Source organism: Phyllobates terribilis, unplaced genomic scaffold (genome assembly GCF_046119375.1).
Source record: "Phyllobates terribilis strain yellow unplaced genomic scaffold, ASM4611937v1 Scaffold_1__5_contigs__length_1240528914, whole genome shotgun sequence".
In the NCBI taxonomy this organism is placed as follows: Eukaryota; Metazoa; Chordata; class Amphibia; order Anura; family Dendrobatidae; genus Phyllobates; species Phyllobates terribilis.
The window spans coordinates 776,672,544-776,690,779 of NW_027362761.1; the positions used below are offsets into that span (position 1 = coordinate 776,672,544).

Consider the following 18,236-nt stretch of genomic DNA (forward strand, 5'->3'; position numbering starts at 1 on the left):
ACAAGTAATGCTATTTTTATCTTGACATTCATATTTCTGTGATTTTTTTTCCCCAGCTTTAATTCCTAGTTTTGCAAACTTACGGTATCTTTTGAGAGGGCACACTGAATATTTGACTTTGATTCTCTTAATTGGCTGTGGTATTGCAACAATTTTAGCACTTTTGAAGTATATAGATGAAACCTGAATTAAAGGGCATCTATACAGGCATGTAGGTCATAGAAAGTTCAATTAAATGATACTTTGATATCTGCAATCTGATGTCTTATTCCCGAGAATTCCAAGTGTTTCCTAATATGTAAATAAGCTCTTGAGGCAGATTCTCAGGGAGATAGTTATATGGCCCATAGATGTTAACGGCTAATTTAAATATTAAGAAAAAGAGAGTTCTAGGAAATAAGACATCGGATCGCAGATATCAATGTATCAATTTAGTCAACTTTAATGACCTACAAGCCCATATAGACCGATTGTAAAGAAAAGCAAAAGCGCAGTAGGGTCTTATCCCTGTTAAAAGGTTAATTATTAAACGTAGAACCGCTCACCTTATGTGATTATGTGAGACACAATACTTATGGACCGATGAATGAAGGATATAAGGAGCATAGAAACCCAACTGTAGAGTAAACTAGAATAAGGCACATGCCCCGTTTATCATAAAATACAAAACTTTATTTAGAGTACATAATAAAAACAGGTTTAAGTGATGGTATGTCATAAAATAGACAGTATGTTAAGTAGACAGGCCGGCGACAGTACAACCGTGAGGCAATAGCACAGGCAATGTTATAAAGTCAATAAGGGTATTACTTTCAAATATTGTGTCCTAATACACAAATCATCATCACAGAAGCATACCCAATATATAAAATGGGAAAGAAGGAAAGAAAAGGACCTCCACTCCAAACACCATTGTGTATGGGCGAAAATTAAGTAAAATTGTCAGGGAGTACAGCTTGTGTAAGAAAGATGATAGTATGGGAAGCACGGACCCTGTCCACTGTAAATATAGTAAGCAGGGATAAGGAGAGTCTCTTATATCCCTATCTATCGTGATCAATTGATACACTGTAGACCAGGGGTCCTCAAACTACGGCCCGCGGGCCACATGCGGCCCACGGAGGACTTTTATCCGGCCCACCAGGCTATGGGCGGAGGAGAGGAGAGCGGTGTCATTGCCCGCCCTTCCCCCCGCTTGCTCAGGGCCCCGGCAGGCGGATACTTACCTCTCTCTGTGCCTCTGCAGATCCGCTGTCTTCCTGCTCTGCGCTTCCTGTGATGTCTCAGGTCAGAGGACGCGGTGATGTCTTTACACCGCGCCCTCCCGAGTGCCGTCACAGGCAGCGCAGAGCTGGACAACACCCCGCCGCGACGCTGGAGTCCAGACCAGAGTAGAGCAGCGGCAGCAAGTGAAGTGAGGTGAGTATTGGATTTTTTTTTTTTAATGTATGGAGGCATAGGTCATTATATGGGGGGGGGTGACATCCTGCAAGGGGTATAATATGGGGGGCTGACATCCTGCATGGGGTATGATATGGGGGGTGACATCCTGAATGGGACATTATATGGGGGGGAAAGGGACATCCTGCATGGGGCATTATATGGGGGGAAAGGGTCATCCTGCATGGGGCATTATATGGGGGGAGGGTGACATGCTGCATGGGGCATTATATGGGGGGGAGGGTGACATGCTGCATGGGGCATTATATGGGGGGGAGGGTGACATGCTGCATGGGGCATTATATGGGGGGGTGACATGCTGCATGTGGCATTATATGGGGGGTGACATGCTGCATGGGGCATTATATGGGGCGGTGACATGCTGCATGGGGCATTATATGGGGGGGTGACATGCTGCATGGGGCATTATAAAGACAGGGGAGTGATATCCTGCATGGGGCATTATATGGGGGGGGTGACATCCTGCATGGGGCATTATATGGTGGGTGACATCCTGCATGGGGCATGATATGGGGGGTGACATCCTGCATGGGGCATTATATGGGGGGGAAAGGGACATCCTGCATGGGGCATTATAAAGACAGGGGAGTGATATCTTGCATAGGGCATTATATGGTGTGAGAAAGGGACATCCTGCATGGGGCATTATATGGGGGGTGGCATCCAGCATGGGGCATTATAAGGGGGGGAACAGCCTGCATGGGGCATTATAAGGGGGGGAACAGCCTGCATATGGCATTATAAGGGGGAAACAGCCTGCCTATTGGGAACATTTACCTGACCATTGAGGACCTATGCTGCCTATTGGGGACCTATGCTGCCTATTGGGGACCTATGATGCCTATTGGGGATATTTACCTGCCTATTGGGGACATTTACCTGCCTATTGGGGACCTATGCTGCCTATTGGGTACATTTACCTGCCTATTGGGGACCTATGCTGCCTATTGGGTACAGTTACCTACCTATTGAAATACCGGTTGATTTAACTTTACTTGTTCTTCATTTTTAATATTATATTTGTTCCTGTATTGTTTTTTTTTACTTCAAAATAAGATATGTGCAGTGTGCATAGGAATTTGTTCATAGTTTTTTTTTAAAAAACTATATTCCGGCCCTCCAATGGTCTGAGGGACCGTGAACTGGCCCCCTGTTTAAAAGTTTGAGGACCCCTGCTGTAGACTATGTCATCGGAATTCCACAGCAAGGAGGAAAGTGCCAGGTGCATATACAGTACAGACCAAAAGTTTGGACACACCTTCTCATTTAAAGATTTTTCTGTATTTTCTTGACTATGGAAATTGTACATTCACACTGAAGGCATCAAAACTATGAATTAACACATGTGGAATTACAGTGCCTACAAGTAGTATTCAACCCCCTGCAGATTTAGCTGGTTTGATAAGATGCAAATAAGTTAGAGCCTTCAAACTGCAAACGAGAGTAGGTTTTATGAACAGAAGCATAAATCTTACAAACCAAAAAGTTATGTTGCTCAGTTGAATTTTATTAAATTTTAAACATAAAAGTGTGGGTCAATTATTATACAACCCCTATGTTTAATATTTTGTGGAATAACCCTTGTTTGCAATTACAGCTAATAATCGTCTTTTATAAGACCTGATCAGGCCGGCACAGGTCTGTGGAGTTATCTTGGCCCACTCCTCCATGCAGATCTTCTCCAAGTTATCTAGGTTCTTTGGGTGTCTCATGTGGACTTTATTCTTGAGCTCCTTCCACAAGTTTTCAATTGGGTTAAGGTCAGGAGACTGACTAGGCCACTCCAACACCTTGACTTTTTCCCTATTGAACCAGGCCTTGGTTTTCTTGGCTGTGTGCTTTGGGTCGTTGTCTTGTTGGAAGATGAAATTACGACCCATCTTAAGATCCTTGATGGAGGTGCGGAGGTTCTTGGCCAAAATCTCCAGGTAGGCCGTGCTATCCATCTTCCCATGGATGCGGACCAGATGGCCAGGCCCCTTGGCAGAGAAACAGCCCCACAGCATGATGCTGCCACCACCATGCTTGACTGTAGGGATGGTATTCTTGGGGTCGTATGCAGTGCCATCCAGTCTCCAAACGTCACGTGTGTGGTTGGCACCAAAGATCTCGATCTTGGTCTCATCAGACCATAGAACCTTGAACCAGTCTGTCTCAGAGTCCTCCAAGTGATCATGAGCAAACTGTAGACGAGCCTTGACATGACGCTTTGAAAGTAAAGGTACCTTACGGGCTCGTCAGGAACGGAGACTATTGCGGTGGAGTACGTTACTTATGGTATTGACTGAAACCAATGTCCCCACTGCCATGAGATCTTCCCGGAGCTCCTTCCTTGTTGTCCTTGGGTTAGCCTTGACTCTTCGGACAAGCCTGGCCTCGGCACGGGAGGACACTTTCAAAGGCTGTCCTGGCCGTGGAAGGCTAACAGTAGTTCCATAAGCCTTCCACTTACGGATGATGCTCCCAACAGTGGAGACAGGTAGGCCCAACTCCTTGGAAAGGGTTTTGTACCCCTTGCCAGCCTTGTGACCCTCCACGATCTTGTCTCTGATGGCCTTGGAATGCTCCTTTGTCTTTCCCATGTTGACCATGTCTGAGTGCTGTTCACAAGTTTGGGGAGGGTCTTAAATAGTCAGAAAAGGCTGGCAAAAGAGATCTTTAATCCACACATGTGAAGCTCATTATTCTTGGTGCCTGAACTACTTCTTAATACTTTAGGGGGACCAAACAGAATTCTTGTGGTTTGAGGGGTTGAATAATAAATGACACTCTGAATTAACTTTTTACGTTTTAAAAAAAAAAAAAATAATAATTTGCTGCAGTGCATTTCCCACTTCCAGGCTGATCTACAGTACAAATGTCACAATGCGAAGTTAATTCCGCATGTGTCAACCAGCTAAATCTGCAGGGGGTTGAATACTACTTGTAGGCACTGTATATACTTAACAAAAAAGTGTGAAACAACTGAAAATATGTCTTATATTCTAGGTTCTTCAAAGTAGCCACCTTTTGCTTTGATGACTGCTTTGCACACACTTGGCATTCTCTTGATGAGAAGTGATGAAATGGTCTTCCACAGGAGCGGACCTACCGCCCGTGTAGCCGGTTCATTGAACGGGGGACCCCGAGGGAGAGGGGGCCCATCCAGCCTCCAGCAGGGCCGCCATCAGGGCATGCCCTGACTCCAACATGGGGCCCGGCCGGTCGGGGCCCCCTCGGAGCCCCGTTGGGGCCCCCCTCTTGTGCGTCTCCTCATGGGGCCCCCTCGCAGGACCCCCCGCCGTCACATGACCGGAGATGTCCCTGCGCTCAGCATGGTTCCCTGGCCCCATGCTGAGCGCAGGGACATCTCCGGTCATGTGACGGCGCCGGCACAATACTTACCCCTCCCCGTGCCTCCGCAGCGTCTTCCGCGTCCTCTAACTGTGACGTCTCAGGTCAGAGGGCGCGGTGATATGTTTACACCGCGCGCGATCTCTCCTGAGCTGTCACAGTGGGAAGACGCGGACGACGCTGAAGTCCGGATGAGCATCAGGTAAGAAGTGAGGTGAGTATTTGATTTTTTTTTTATGTATGGGGCCATGGGGCATTATATGGTGGGGGGAGAGTGGGTGTGACATCCTGCATGGGGCATTATATGGGGGGGGGTGTGACATCCTGCATGGGGCATTATATGGGGGGGGTGGTGTGACATCCTGCATGGGGCATTATATGGGGGGGGGGTGACATCCTGCATGGGGCATTATATGGGGGGAGAGGTGACATCCTGCATCGGGCTTTATATGGGGGGGTGACATCCTGCATGGGGCATTATATGGGGGGGTGACATACTGCATGGGGCATTATATGGGGGGGTGACATACTGCATGGGGCATTATATGGGGGGGTGACATCCTGCATGGGGCATTATATGGGGGGGGTGGTGTGACATCCTGCATGGGGCATTATATGGTGGGGTGACATCCTGCATGGGGCATTATATGGGGGGAGAGGTGACATCCTGCATGGGGCATTATATGGGGCGGGGTGACATACTGCATGGGGCATTATATGGGGGTGTGACATCCTGCATGGGGCATTATATGGGGGGGGGTGTGACATCCTGCATGGGGCATTATAAGGGAGGGGTGTGACATCCTGCATGGGGCATTATAAGAGGGGGAGGGGGGAATTGACATCCTGCATGGGGCATTATATGGGGGAGGGGGGAATTGGCATCCTGCATGGGGGCATTATATGGGGGTGGGGGTGTGTGACATCCTGCATGGGGCTTTATAAGAGGGGAAGGGGGGAAGTGACATCCTGCATGGGGCATTATAAGGGAGGGGGGGTGACATCCTGCATGGGGCATTATAAGGGAGGGGGGGTGACATCCTGCATGGGGGCATTATATGGGGGTGGGGGTGTGTGTGACATCCTGCATGGGGCATTATAAGAAGGGAATTGGGGAAGTGACATCCCGCATGGGGCATTATAAGAGGGGAAGGGGGGAAGTGACATCCTGCATGGAGCATTATATGGGGGTGGGGGAAGTGTGACATCCTGCATGGGGCATTATAAGAAGGGAAGGGGGGAAGTGACATCCTGCATGGGGCATTATAAGAGGGGAAGGGGGGAAGTGACATCCTGCATGGGGCATTATAAGGGAGGGGGGGGGTGACATCCCGCATGGGGCATTATAAGGGAGGGGGTGTGACATCCTGCATGGGGAATTATAAGAGGGGGAGGGGGGAATTGACATCCTGCATGGGGGCATTATAAGGGAGGGGGGGTGTGACATACTGCATTGGGCATTATAAGGAGGAGGGGTGTGTGACCTCCTGCATGGGGCATTGTACGGGAGGGGGTGGTCTGACATACTGCATGGGGCATTGAAAAGGGGGGAAGTGACATCCTGCATGGGGCACTATATGGGGGGGAGAGGTGACATCCTGCATGGGGCATTTTATGGGGGGTAGAGGTGACATCCTGCATAGGGCATTAAAAGGGTGGTGTCATCCTGCATGGGGCATTATAAGGGGGGAACAGCCTGCATGGAGCGTTACATGGGGGCCAATATTCTGTATGGAGTGTTATTTGGGAGTCAGTATTCTGTATGGAGCGTTATATGGGGGACAGTATTCTGTATGGAGCGTTATATGGGGGTCAGTATTCTGTATGGAGCGTTATATGGGGGTCAGTATTCTGTATGGAGCGTTATATGGGGGTCAGTATTCTGTATGGAGCGTTATATGGGGGTCAGTATTCTGTATGGAGCATTTTATGGGGACCAGTATTCTGTATGCAGTGTTATATGGGGACCAGTATCCTGTATGCAGTGTTATATGGGGACCAGTATCCTGTATGGAGCGTTATATGGGGACCAGTATCCTGTATGGAGCATTATATGGGGACCAGTATCCTGTATGGAGTATTATAAGGGGGTCAGTATCGCGCTGTGAGGCTGTGAGGATTCGCCGGTTTCTGAGCTATTGTAGAATTTACAATAGATATCGCTCATGTAATGGGGCATTATAAGGGGGGGAACAGCCTGCATGGAGCATTATATGGGGGCCAATATTCTGTATGGAGCGTTATATGGGGGTCAGTATTCTGTATGGAGCGTTATATGGGGGTCAGTATTCTGTATGGAGCGTTATATGGGGGCCAGTATTCTGTATGCAGTGTTATATGGGGACCAGTATCCTGTATGGAGCGTTATATGGGGACCAGTATCCTGTATGGAGCGTTATATGGGGACCAGTATCCTGTATGGAGCATTATATGATGACCAGTATCCTGTATGGAGCATTATATGGTGCCCATAATACCGTATGGAGGACTATACTGTCCGGTCTGCACTGTGCGCTGTGAGGATTCGCCGGTTTCTGAGCTATTGTAGAATTTACAATAGATATCGCTCATGTAATGTAGTAAGTGAAATCCTTGGCCTTGTACTATATATATATTTCTCTGTGGTATCTGTGCATCATGAATCATGGTATGTGTTAAAGGGGCCACTGAAACTCTGTCACCCAGGGCCCACAAAAACCTGGAGCCGGCCCTGGGGGTAAGTATAACAAGTTTTATTTTTTTTAAATACAATTAATTAACTAGGAGTGGGGGGAATCAGAGATGCACGGGGGGGGGCCCAAAAAAATTCTTGCACAGGGGCCCACTACAGTCTGTGTCCGCCCCTGGTCTTCCAACAATCTTGAAGGATGTCCCAGAGATGCTTAGCACTTGTTGGCCCTTTTGCCTTCACTCTGCGGTCCAGCTCACCCCAAACCATCTCGATTGGGTTCAGGTCTGGTGACTGTGGAGGCCAGGTCATCTGGCGTAGCACCCCATCACTCTCACTCTTGGTGAAATAGCCCTTACACAGCCTGGAGGTGTGTTTGGGGTCATTGTCCTGTTGAAAAATAAATGATGGTCCAACTAAACGCAAACCGGATGGAATAGCATGCCGCTGCAAGATGCTGTGGTAGCCATGCTGGTTCAGTATGCCTTCAATTTTGAATAAATCCCCAACAGTGTCACCAGCAAAGCACCCCCACACCATCACACCTCCTCCTCCATGCTTCACAGTGGGAACCAGGCATGTAGAGTGCATCCGTTCACCTTTTGTGCGTCGCACAAAGACACGATGGTTGGAACCAAAGATCTCAGATTTGGACTCATCAGACCAAAGCACAGATTTTCACTGGTCTAATGTCCATTCCTTGTGTTCTTTAGCCCAAACAAGTCTCTTCTGCTTGTTGCCTGTCCTTAGCAGTGGTTTCCTAGCAGCTATTTTACCATGAATTCCTGCTGCACAAAGTCTCCTCTTAACAGTTGTTGTAGAGATGTGTCTGCTGCTAGAACTCTGTGTGGCATTGACCTGGTCTCTAATCTGAGCTGCTGTTAACCTGCGATTTCTGAGGCTGGTGACTCGGATAAACTTATCCTCAGAAGCAGAGGTGATTCTTGGTCTTACTTTCCTGGGGCGGTCCTCATGTGAGCCAGTTTCTTTGTAGCCTTGATGGGTTTTTGCAACTGCACTTGGGGAACATTTTCAAAGTTTTCCCAATTTTTCGGACTGACTGACCGTATGCAGCGGGCGTCTGAAGGCAAGACTTCTGCCACCAAGTACGTCACTTCCGGTGTCCCGGCCATGGTGCATGACAGGAAAAAAGTTTCCAGTGACGTTAAGTGACGCACACCACCCCGTATGGACACCTTCAGCGACAGAGGCGGGCAGGAAGGTCCGCAAACATTTGCTCCTAACTGCGGCCATGTTGGATGAGTATTGTATGATGTTCATGTGGGACATGTTTGAACAGGGCAGGAAAAATCGGCAAAATTATAGAAATTAATATTGCACAACAGTATAGACAAGGGAATAGGATAAAATAGATGACGTTTCTGAACAGCTAATAAAAAAGAGGCAAACAATATGAAAAAGGGAGTAGAAAAAATTATGAGAAATAAAAAATCTCAGCATCTAATAATAAAGGGGAGGGAGAAATAAAACGAAATGTGACCATGTAGAAGTATGAATAATAAGAGGACAGTAAAGGAAAATCAGATAAAGTCCCACAGTGCACTAAGATCAGATAAAGTCCCACAGTGCACTAAAGTGGGGGAACCCACTGAGGTGGTAATGTGGGTACTAATGTCAACAACATATAATCCAATCCCACTCAAAAACAAAGTATTATGGCCGCAGGCATCGGTTCGAGTGTTGAAGGACTGTTCTTGAGACGATGGACAAAGGAGCAGGGGATATAATCCAATAGATCATCACAAAAATCAGCTATTAAAATTAAAAAAACACACAGTTAAAAGCATTCCAGAGGTAAAAAATCCATTATAAAAAGTCAAGACAAAAGAAATCATGGATAACATTTTATAGAAATGAGGAGAAACTTAATTTTGCCTTAAAACCAAGAGGGGTCATGGTCCCCAATTTCACGATCCATCGGCACTCCAACTGCACCATATATATATTTATATAACACTTACAGAGCTTGAAAAACCAGATGCAGCAGCTTCCATGAACAGATTTGAGTAGCTGGATTGTAAGTGTTTCTGCGCTTTCCGGATTACGACACAATTAATGGTATGATAAAATTGTAGGTTTATTGTCAATGCATTTCAGAGTCCACTGACTACTTCTTCAACCATTTATGTATGGTTGTCCTGAGGAAGGAGTCAATGGATTGATTCTCTTGACAGATTCCTTTTAACCCCTTAACGACCAATGACATGTATAGCATGTCATGAGCGGGTGTCAGTTCCCTCATCACAAACATGCTATGCACGTCATGTCTTTAAGCTGTCACTGTGTGAAAACACACGGGGATAGCTTCATGCCGTAAGCGGTCACTTACAGCTGACTGGTGTGGCTAGAGATGCGTGGACCTATGTCAATAGTCCATGCTCTCTGATTGCTGAGATCAGTCAGTTAATCTGACTGACCGATCACAGCATGTGGGCGCCGGAAAGTGCTGAAATAGCACCTGGTAGTGCCCCTGTGTTTCCCTTCTAGCATTGTTTTTCTACCAGCTGGAGTTTCATTATCGCCATCTGGATATTTTAAAAAAATTCTAAATAAAAGACATTTGTTTTTACTATTGGAGTCTGTGGAGCTGGATCATCGTCTTTCCTATTACCTGTCTACTGAGCGCAAGCAGCAGCGCTGATCACGGATCCCGGAGACACCCAGCTGGTTCATGGAGGTGAGCTGTTTTTTTTTCTTTTCCCTTTCCAGTTGGAGTCATGGAGTCGTGAGTCAGGGAAATTGAGGAGTCATAGTCTGAGTCGAAGGTTTGGCTTACTGACTCCACAGCCCTTTTTTCCAAAATAGGGTCACGTGTGGGTATTTCTGCTGTTTTGGAACCCTGGCTTCTCTCCAAATGCGACATGACGTGCACAATCTGTTCCAGACAATTTTGCACTCCAGAAATCAAATAGCACTCCTTTCCTTCCAAGCCATGCCATTTTACTGTGTGGTCCATTTTCTCTTGTTACCTTTGTGAAATTGAAAAATTTGGGGCTAAAACAACATTTTTGGGGAATAAACATAATTTTACATTTTCACGGTCCCATGTTTTAAAATTCCGTGAAGCACCTGTGGGTTCAAGATGCTCACCACACCTCTAGATAAATTCCTTGAGGGGTGTAGTTTCCGAAATGGGGTCACTTGTGGTCGGTCTCTACTGTTTAGGCACATCAGTGGCCCTGCAAATGCGACATGGCATCCACAATCTATTCTAGACAATTTTGCACTCCAAATAGTCAAAAGGTGTGCCTTCCCTTCTGGGCCCAAACAGTAATTTTCCACCACATATGGGGTATCTGTGTACTCAGATGTTGCACAACAAATTGTATGGTCTATTTTCTCCTGTTACACTTGTGAAAATGAAAAATTGGGGGCTAAGGCAATATTTTTGTGTAAAAAAAAAAAAAAAGTAAAATTTTCATTTTCTCTTTCCACATTGTTTTAATTCCTGTGATTCACCTAAAGGGTTAATATACTGTACTTCTTGAATGTGGTTTTGAGCTGACGCCGGGGAGAATGAGCCGCTCCGGAGCTGCGCTCAGTGAGTGACAGGACACTGCTCCTGAGCTCAGCTCCGGGGCCCACTCGCTGGAGCGGCTCATTCTCCCAGGCTCCTCTGCTGATCAGTCGCATGGATTACAGCGGGGGACATCTCCGAACAGGTGAGTGTAAGGATTTTATTATTTTATTCTTATTTTTACAGTCAGACACTGCGGTAGAAGACTACTACTATCCTCATCACTGTCCCTGCTGGTGCCCATCGCAGCGCCGGCAGGGAACCATGATGAGGGTGTGACGCCTCTTCTCGGAAGCCCTTTTCTTTACCCTGGGAGATGTGGGTCTTCGGAGTCGGGTCCTGTGATGGAGAGATGGGGTGCAGCCGTGGCCCGGACCCGACCCGTGCTCAGGGCCGTCACATTAAAAGGATGGTGTGGGCTTATCCGGGTTGAGTGGCTGATTCCGACTACGCCACCTGTGGTGTCTGGTGAGGGGCCACCAGCGCCGCTGCAGTCCGCTGAGGCATGGTGGTATGGCGGCCAAAGTTATTACTACTCCCCACAGGCGGAGCAAGGCCTCAGGGCAGAGAGGCAGGATGACGGGGATAGTGGTCTAGGAGGTCTGGTACTGCGTAGCGCGGTGTAGTGCAGAATAAAGAGTCCGGAGGCCATAGGGGTGAACTTCCAAGGCTTTACTCACGATAGAGATGGCAGTAGGAAGGCGACTCCCTGCTCCACGCGGAGTTCTGCGGTCACCAGAGACAAAGGGGGTCCGACAACCTCCGAGTAAGTCCAGTGTTAGATCAGGACCCTGCACCAGAGTGCTCCTAGACTTCAGACCGAGTCCTTTTCTGTCTGTGTGTGTAAATAGGCCGGGTCTCCCTCTGAACTCCTCTCAGAAAAAGGGCACGGGTGGCAGCTCCATTCCTTCCGATACCCGAAGGGATCCTCAGGGCCTACCCGGGCTTCCCTGACCAGGACGTGGAGTAGCAAGATCAGGTGTCGGGGGCTGGTACCCCTTTTTGCAGCCGGAATCCCTCTGACTAGATCAGCATAGAGAGGACAGGTGGCGTACACCGCTCCGTCTGCATCCTCCCTGGGATCCATTTGCTATGGAGCTACACTCTTGAGCTCCTGGCCTTCTTGATTATGGTCCTTGACCGGGTTGAGACATTCATTATCTGCAACCTGCCCCTCGACCCCAAGGCTAAGGTGCGAGGGCCGTGTCCCCATCCACTGCAGGTCCACACAGGATCCACTTTCAGGGAGGGTGATCACATTACTAGAGTAGTCAACAGAACAAGAACCAAGAGCCCAGATGGCTGTGTATTAAATATCAAATATTAAGTGTAACTTTTATGTGAGTCCTCCACCCTCACCCACTAAATGGTTCCCCTAACTCTTGGTTCCCCAGTCTCCCTGTAACCAGGAGGGCAGCACCTAGTGCATTCTAGCCCCCTCTGGTGGGAGAAGTGTGGTGTTGGATGTGAAGGAAGGGTCCTGACCATCGCACTGTTCTTACCTCAGAGGAGGAACACTACACTCCATTAGAGAAGTGCAGCATCTCTGTGGTGGTCGAACCCTCAGGGGCGCCACAAGGGCAGTGTTCAACACCGGCGCTTGGGAACAGCGCTAACTCCCAGGCACCAGTCCGTGTGATCCTGATGCAGCACACGGTTGCCACACGTGTGACACACACACGGACACACGGGATACGGATATCTCCGGTACCGGTTTTTCCAGTACCGGAAATATATGGACGTGTGAAACCGGCCTAACATGAAGTACAACATGTCACGAAAAAACATTCTCAGAATCACTGGGATGCATCGAAGCGTTCCATAGTTATTACCTCATAAAGTGACGCATGTAAAATTTTAAAAATGAGGCTTGATCATTAACATACAAAGTGGCTCGGTCCTTAAAGGGTTAAGGCTTCCATTGGCATTTTTTAAATAAATTTCAAGTATTATTCATTGGGTTTTTGAAAATATTTTTGTAATGGTGCATTTTATTTTGTTATATTTGGAAACCACAATGGGAAAAAAATAATCCTGAAAAAATGCCGTTGCCAGACAATGCTGCATTTTGGAAACAAAAGCAACTGATGTAAAAAATGTTAACAGTTCACACAAATGCAAAACACAAATTTATCGTGGAGGATTTTCTGAAGTCAGTTTTGTTTGATAATTTTGATAAATTTGATGCAGAATTACATACAGTACCAAGCAGCCAGACACTTATAAATCTGTAAGTTATACCCTATTCAGGGGTGTACATAGGAGTCATGGTGCCCCATAGCAAAATATTTGGTGAATTAGACAGGTTCACAGCGTTTTGGAGCAGTCACATAATGGCATATATCCCAACTTTTAAAAACAGGGACATATTGTCACTCAGTAAACGGCGAAACCGTAATGATACTGTGACAAGACAGGGAAATACAGACAGGGTAAACAGAAATATCAGTCACACGAAATGCTCACTCTGCCACAGAGGAAACACAAGGGAGTTAAGGAGGGGAAACCAAAAAAGGAGAGAATGCAGGTAAACACGCAGCAAAACAGCAACCACCATAGCAAAGTAAACCTCCAAGTTCCTATACACAACGTTCCTCCTTCACTCTCCAAGTCAGGCAAAAGAACTGATCACTGACACTCCAGGAAGTCAGAGTTGAGTCTATATAGAAGGGGAGAGTAGTTAATCCAAATCAGCTGAGAGACCAGCATCTCAGGAAAACCCAGCAACCCATATTAACTCCCACACTGCTGGCAAAAAAGCAATAAGTTAATAAACTGGAGAGGAGCTTCGGCCCAGTCTGTGTGAACTATGCCAAGAACGCTGCAGTTCTCTGGAGCCTCTCTGTCGGGGTAACCCCGTGACACATATATTACATCTTGAGCACAGTAATTGTGACCCTTAGTATTATCACCCAACTACAATTCCCCTTTTATGACCCGGATAGAGTATGATGCCCCTCAAATGATTCATCTACACAGTATCATAGCCCCACAGTGAGTTTCCCCATATAATTTGCTCCACAGTACCTCTAACACGTACAGTATGATGACCACATATTGCCCCCAGAAAGGTATAATGATCCCACAGTGCTCCCAACACAATATGTCGCTGCCACTAACACATTAGGATATCCCCTACAACCCTTTAACACAGTATAATATTTTCCACAGCCCAACCGCATGGTATAAAGTATTATTATTTGTGGCTTTGGAACGTCTTGCCATTTATCAAAAAGTTCCAAACCCTTTTCTATGGAGATCTCGAAATTAGGTGGAAAGTCAGTAGTAGCTTCAGGGACGTCGTCCCGTTTCTTGCATTGTGGAGGTGCTGGCCTATTTCTACCTATGTTAATTCGGGAAGCCTGAGAAGGAGAGGAGAAGGCTTCACTTAGATGTCTCTGGATGCTGTTTGTGCCTTATTGTCAGAAGTGATCTTGGGGGTGTCTGTGAGCGCAGACTGGATTTTTTGTGCATCTGAGCAGTGTTCTAGGCTATTGAAAGCTTTTGAAAGGAGCTCTCACAATATGCTTCTGTTCATTGCCATTTTTTTCATTCTAAAGAGTCCAAAAAAACACAGTTAAAAATCCTTGCAAGAAAATTGTATTAAAAATACTGTACGGTGATTTTTTTTTTTATAATGGTAAAAATGGAGAGTAAAGGAACCCTAATAAAGCTAAACATTCTATTCACAGTTGGCACATTCTGAAAAACTCCAAGCTTTTGACACTCAAGTCAATTTTCATTTGTAATATATCCTTAAAAATATGTAATAATCATGTGTGTTTGATCCAAGCAGAGCTTCTAATGAATAAAAGTGTATGCCTTATTGTATATCTAAATGCACAAGACTTCACAAAATCATCAAACATGCCTGTCCAGGTCTGAACAAATCTTAAGCGGTGGGATTGTGTCCCCCATCCTCTTGCCTATACAAACGAGAGACCAGGTATTAAAACTTTTCAATCTGACTTCTTTCACATTTTCTTCCACGATTGTTACAACTAAAGCTCTCCTGATATCCTTAAATAAAATGTTTCTCTTTATTATGATAACTAAAATCTTAGGTTTAGCCCATTATAATTGGAAGGCTTTGTTTTCATGGTGAGATCTCCATGAGGTTCTTGTTGGTTTAGCTACATCAGTTCCATCATGGTCATCTAGAAAGAGCGGGGCACTGTCAAAGCCTGTCCTGTGTTCCTATAACTCCGAGAAGCCATACATAGGAGTGTACAAGTTGTTTTTTTTCCTCTCTGGAGCCTCTGGCTGTCATTGAGCCATGCAGCTATGATTTTGACATGTAAAGCAGCTGACAGTATAAATGCATCCCTTTTATATTGGTCAGTAATGGGTTAATATTTGTTCAGACCTGAACGACAGCATTTGCCGCTACTGTATAATATAGTATGGGAAGATAATTATTCTTTGAAAATGTACAATGCTGAACTGGATTCTTTGAGATGGGTTAATTTGAAGGGAAAACATTCCTTTCGTGATAGGAAAAAAAACCTTAAAGTGCTCTTATGTTATTGGAACATGAATACTGTGCACATGCATGTGGAAAAGTACTGATTCCATACCATATTATAGCTTTCTGAAGAGAGAATAACTGTATCGTGTTCAACAAAAGAAAGGCTAAAGTAACACATATAGCTACATGGTTATATAGGTTGAAAATAATTTTAAACCAGCCCAATTTTCCAATGTCTGACCATAGGCGAGACCTTTGATCTCTTGTGATAATCTATAGAAAACCGAAGATATGTGCCAGGACCAAAATTCAAAACAAAAATTTATTTAAATGTCTTTAAATTTTATTAGGAACAAAGCATTAAAATTGACATAGGTAAAAGAATCCAACATACAAGCACACAGACAAATTGGTGGGTGAGAAAAATGCGGGAGCTCCAGTTTTGAAAGATCCCAGTAATCAATGATATATATATATCAAATAAATAGTAAAAAATCCTTCAGAAATGCATCAGGGGTTATGATAATCCATCCATTAATAAAGAACATGAAAGGCACAAGTAGCCTAAATCCCACAGGAAAAGCCAAAGAATAAAAAAAAGTACGAACATAGTGAAATTAATAATAAGAACCTCACCCACCAAACACCTGACATGAGTTTCACAAATGACAAAGCATTTGTGAAACGCGCGTCTGGAGTTTGGTGGGTGAGCTTCTTTGTCACGTATAATAGCCAGGTCCCACCGCTGCCACCAGTTGTTAAAGATAACAGCCGGTGGGTCACGCAGATCCCACCGCTGCCACCAGTTATCATTGATAACAGCCGGAGGGGTCACGCAGATCCCACCGCTGCCACCAGTTGTCATTGATAACAGCCGGAGGGGTCACCCAGATCCCACCGCTGCCACCAGTTGTTAAGGATAACTGCCAGGGGGTCATGCAGATCCCACCACTTTTACCACTTTGTCACAGATGGCAGGGGAGATCATGCAGATCCACCCCTCTGTCACCAGTTTGTCAAGGGAACACAACTCCTCTGCCTCTAATCTTCAGGACAATTACACAGTTGTCTGATAAGGGATGGACGCAGCTGCTTTCACTACTAAGCCAGTTATTGGGGAACTCACAGTGAACGTATGGTATATACACCTCCAATTCCAAAGCATGAAATATATATACCCCAGTATGGTCACTGCCAAAAGACAAAACTATCAGAATGGGGGATATTCTCCATACAGTACATGAGTTGATTTCCTGTCGCACGAGTTACGTTGCGTATGTGGTATTTTGCCCATGTGGCTTTTACTACATAGGAAAGACAATAAGACTGTTATTTGTCCATTTTCGGGAGCATTTTAAATCTATAGAGATGAAAAAAGGGGTCCCAAGACTCATACAACACATTTGGCAGATACATGAAGGTAATCCACAAGTCTTAAGATTTGAGGACATTGAGAAAGTCCATTTGTCTACTCAGGGGGGGTGGGGGATCTCCATAAATTACTCCTTAGGAGGGAGGCCAGATGGATTATGCGTACTCAGACCCAGGGTGCCATGGGTTTTAACGAGAAGTTAGATATGTCTGTTTTTTATGAAATTTTGTGTAACTGATGTATTGTTTTTAAATTCAATGTTGGTAGTGATGTCTTTTTTGGAGGTGATCTATGAGCCAGCAGTCCCGGGGTTAATTAGCTTTGTATGGGTTAATGATCCCACAGCTGGGTGTTAGGTAGCTTTAAATAGCCCTCCCCCCCACCACCATAACACAAGGGGAGCAAGAAACGAAAATGCAACAACGGAAAATCCCAAGGTTGTGAAGGAGTTAAAGAGGATCTGACACCATATTTCACAATACAAACTGCGTATATTAATATTTAGACCTTTGACCTGATGCGACTAGTGAACTCACTCTGAAAATCCATGTTAGAATGGCTGTATAAAGCTGGACTAATCAAAAATTAATTTCAGAACTGACCGTTTTCAAAAAGTTTTTTCCAGCCGTTCTGAAATCAATTTGCAGAGTAAGTATACCAGCCTCATCAAAGTCAAACAGATGAGTTTAGTAATCTATGTAGTTTGTTGCATCTGATGACAGGCTGTTAGTCATTGAATAGGTTTATACATAGTCTATGTCTGCAATATTTTCAGAGTATACAGAGTTGTTCATTAGAGGAGATCTGTGTCCTCATCACTTTGTAATGCAAGCTGCCATAAACCGCTCCTCTCCTTGACTCGGCAGGTTGTAATCACATGGCTCCTTCTTGTAAAAGGACCTTGGTGGACTATGACACCTCCGTGAACCTGCCAGATGCAGCCGCTGTATGAATCACTGTTTATTATACTGAATGTGCAGTGATCTTGTAATGCTCTTTGCTGTCAAGCAAAATGGTTCCCAGCAGCAGTCCATTTGCCAATACAGATAAAAAGTAGAATGGCGGCATGAAGAAAATGTTATTAAGAGGTCATGTCCCTTTCTTCTTATGTTCTACATTGCTCCGGACTTATAAGTGTACTTTGAAAAGCGCAGACCTATGAAATGCGTCCGCTGAGCTGTGTGTAATTTGATCATAGAGGTGACATATCCTTAAATCAGACCTATTTGGGTTTTTGCAATGTGTTCTTCCCCATACATGGTAATTACTGGATTGAAGATGCCTGTGAGTCTGGCACGGCTTTTCCCTGTTCAGCTGGACTGATTCATGTTTCTGCCATCAAGTTTACTAACACAAAGGCTGGTTCCGTGTTGTCTTGTAGATTGATCAGCTCTTA

General features: G+C 45.5%; 1 protein-coding gene across 2 annotated transcripts in view; it reads left to right on the plus strand.

Annotated features, from left to right (window-relative positions):
- The window catches only part of BMP2K (BMP2 inducible kinase), a 309,977-nt gene that overhangs the window by 154,382 nt on the left and 137,359 nt on the right, over nt 1-18,236 (plus strand). The gene's annotated exons all lie outside the window — the stretch shown is intronic.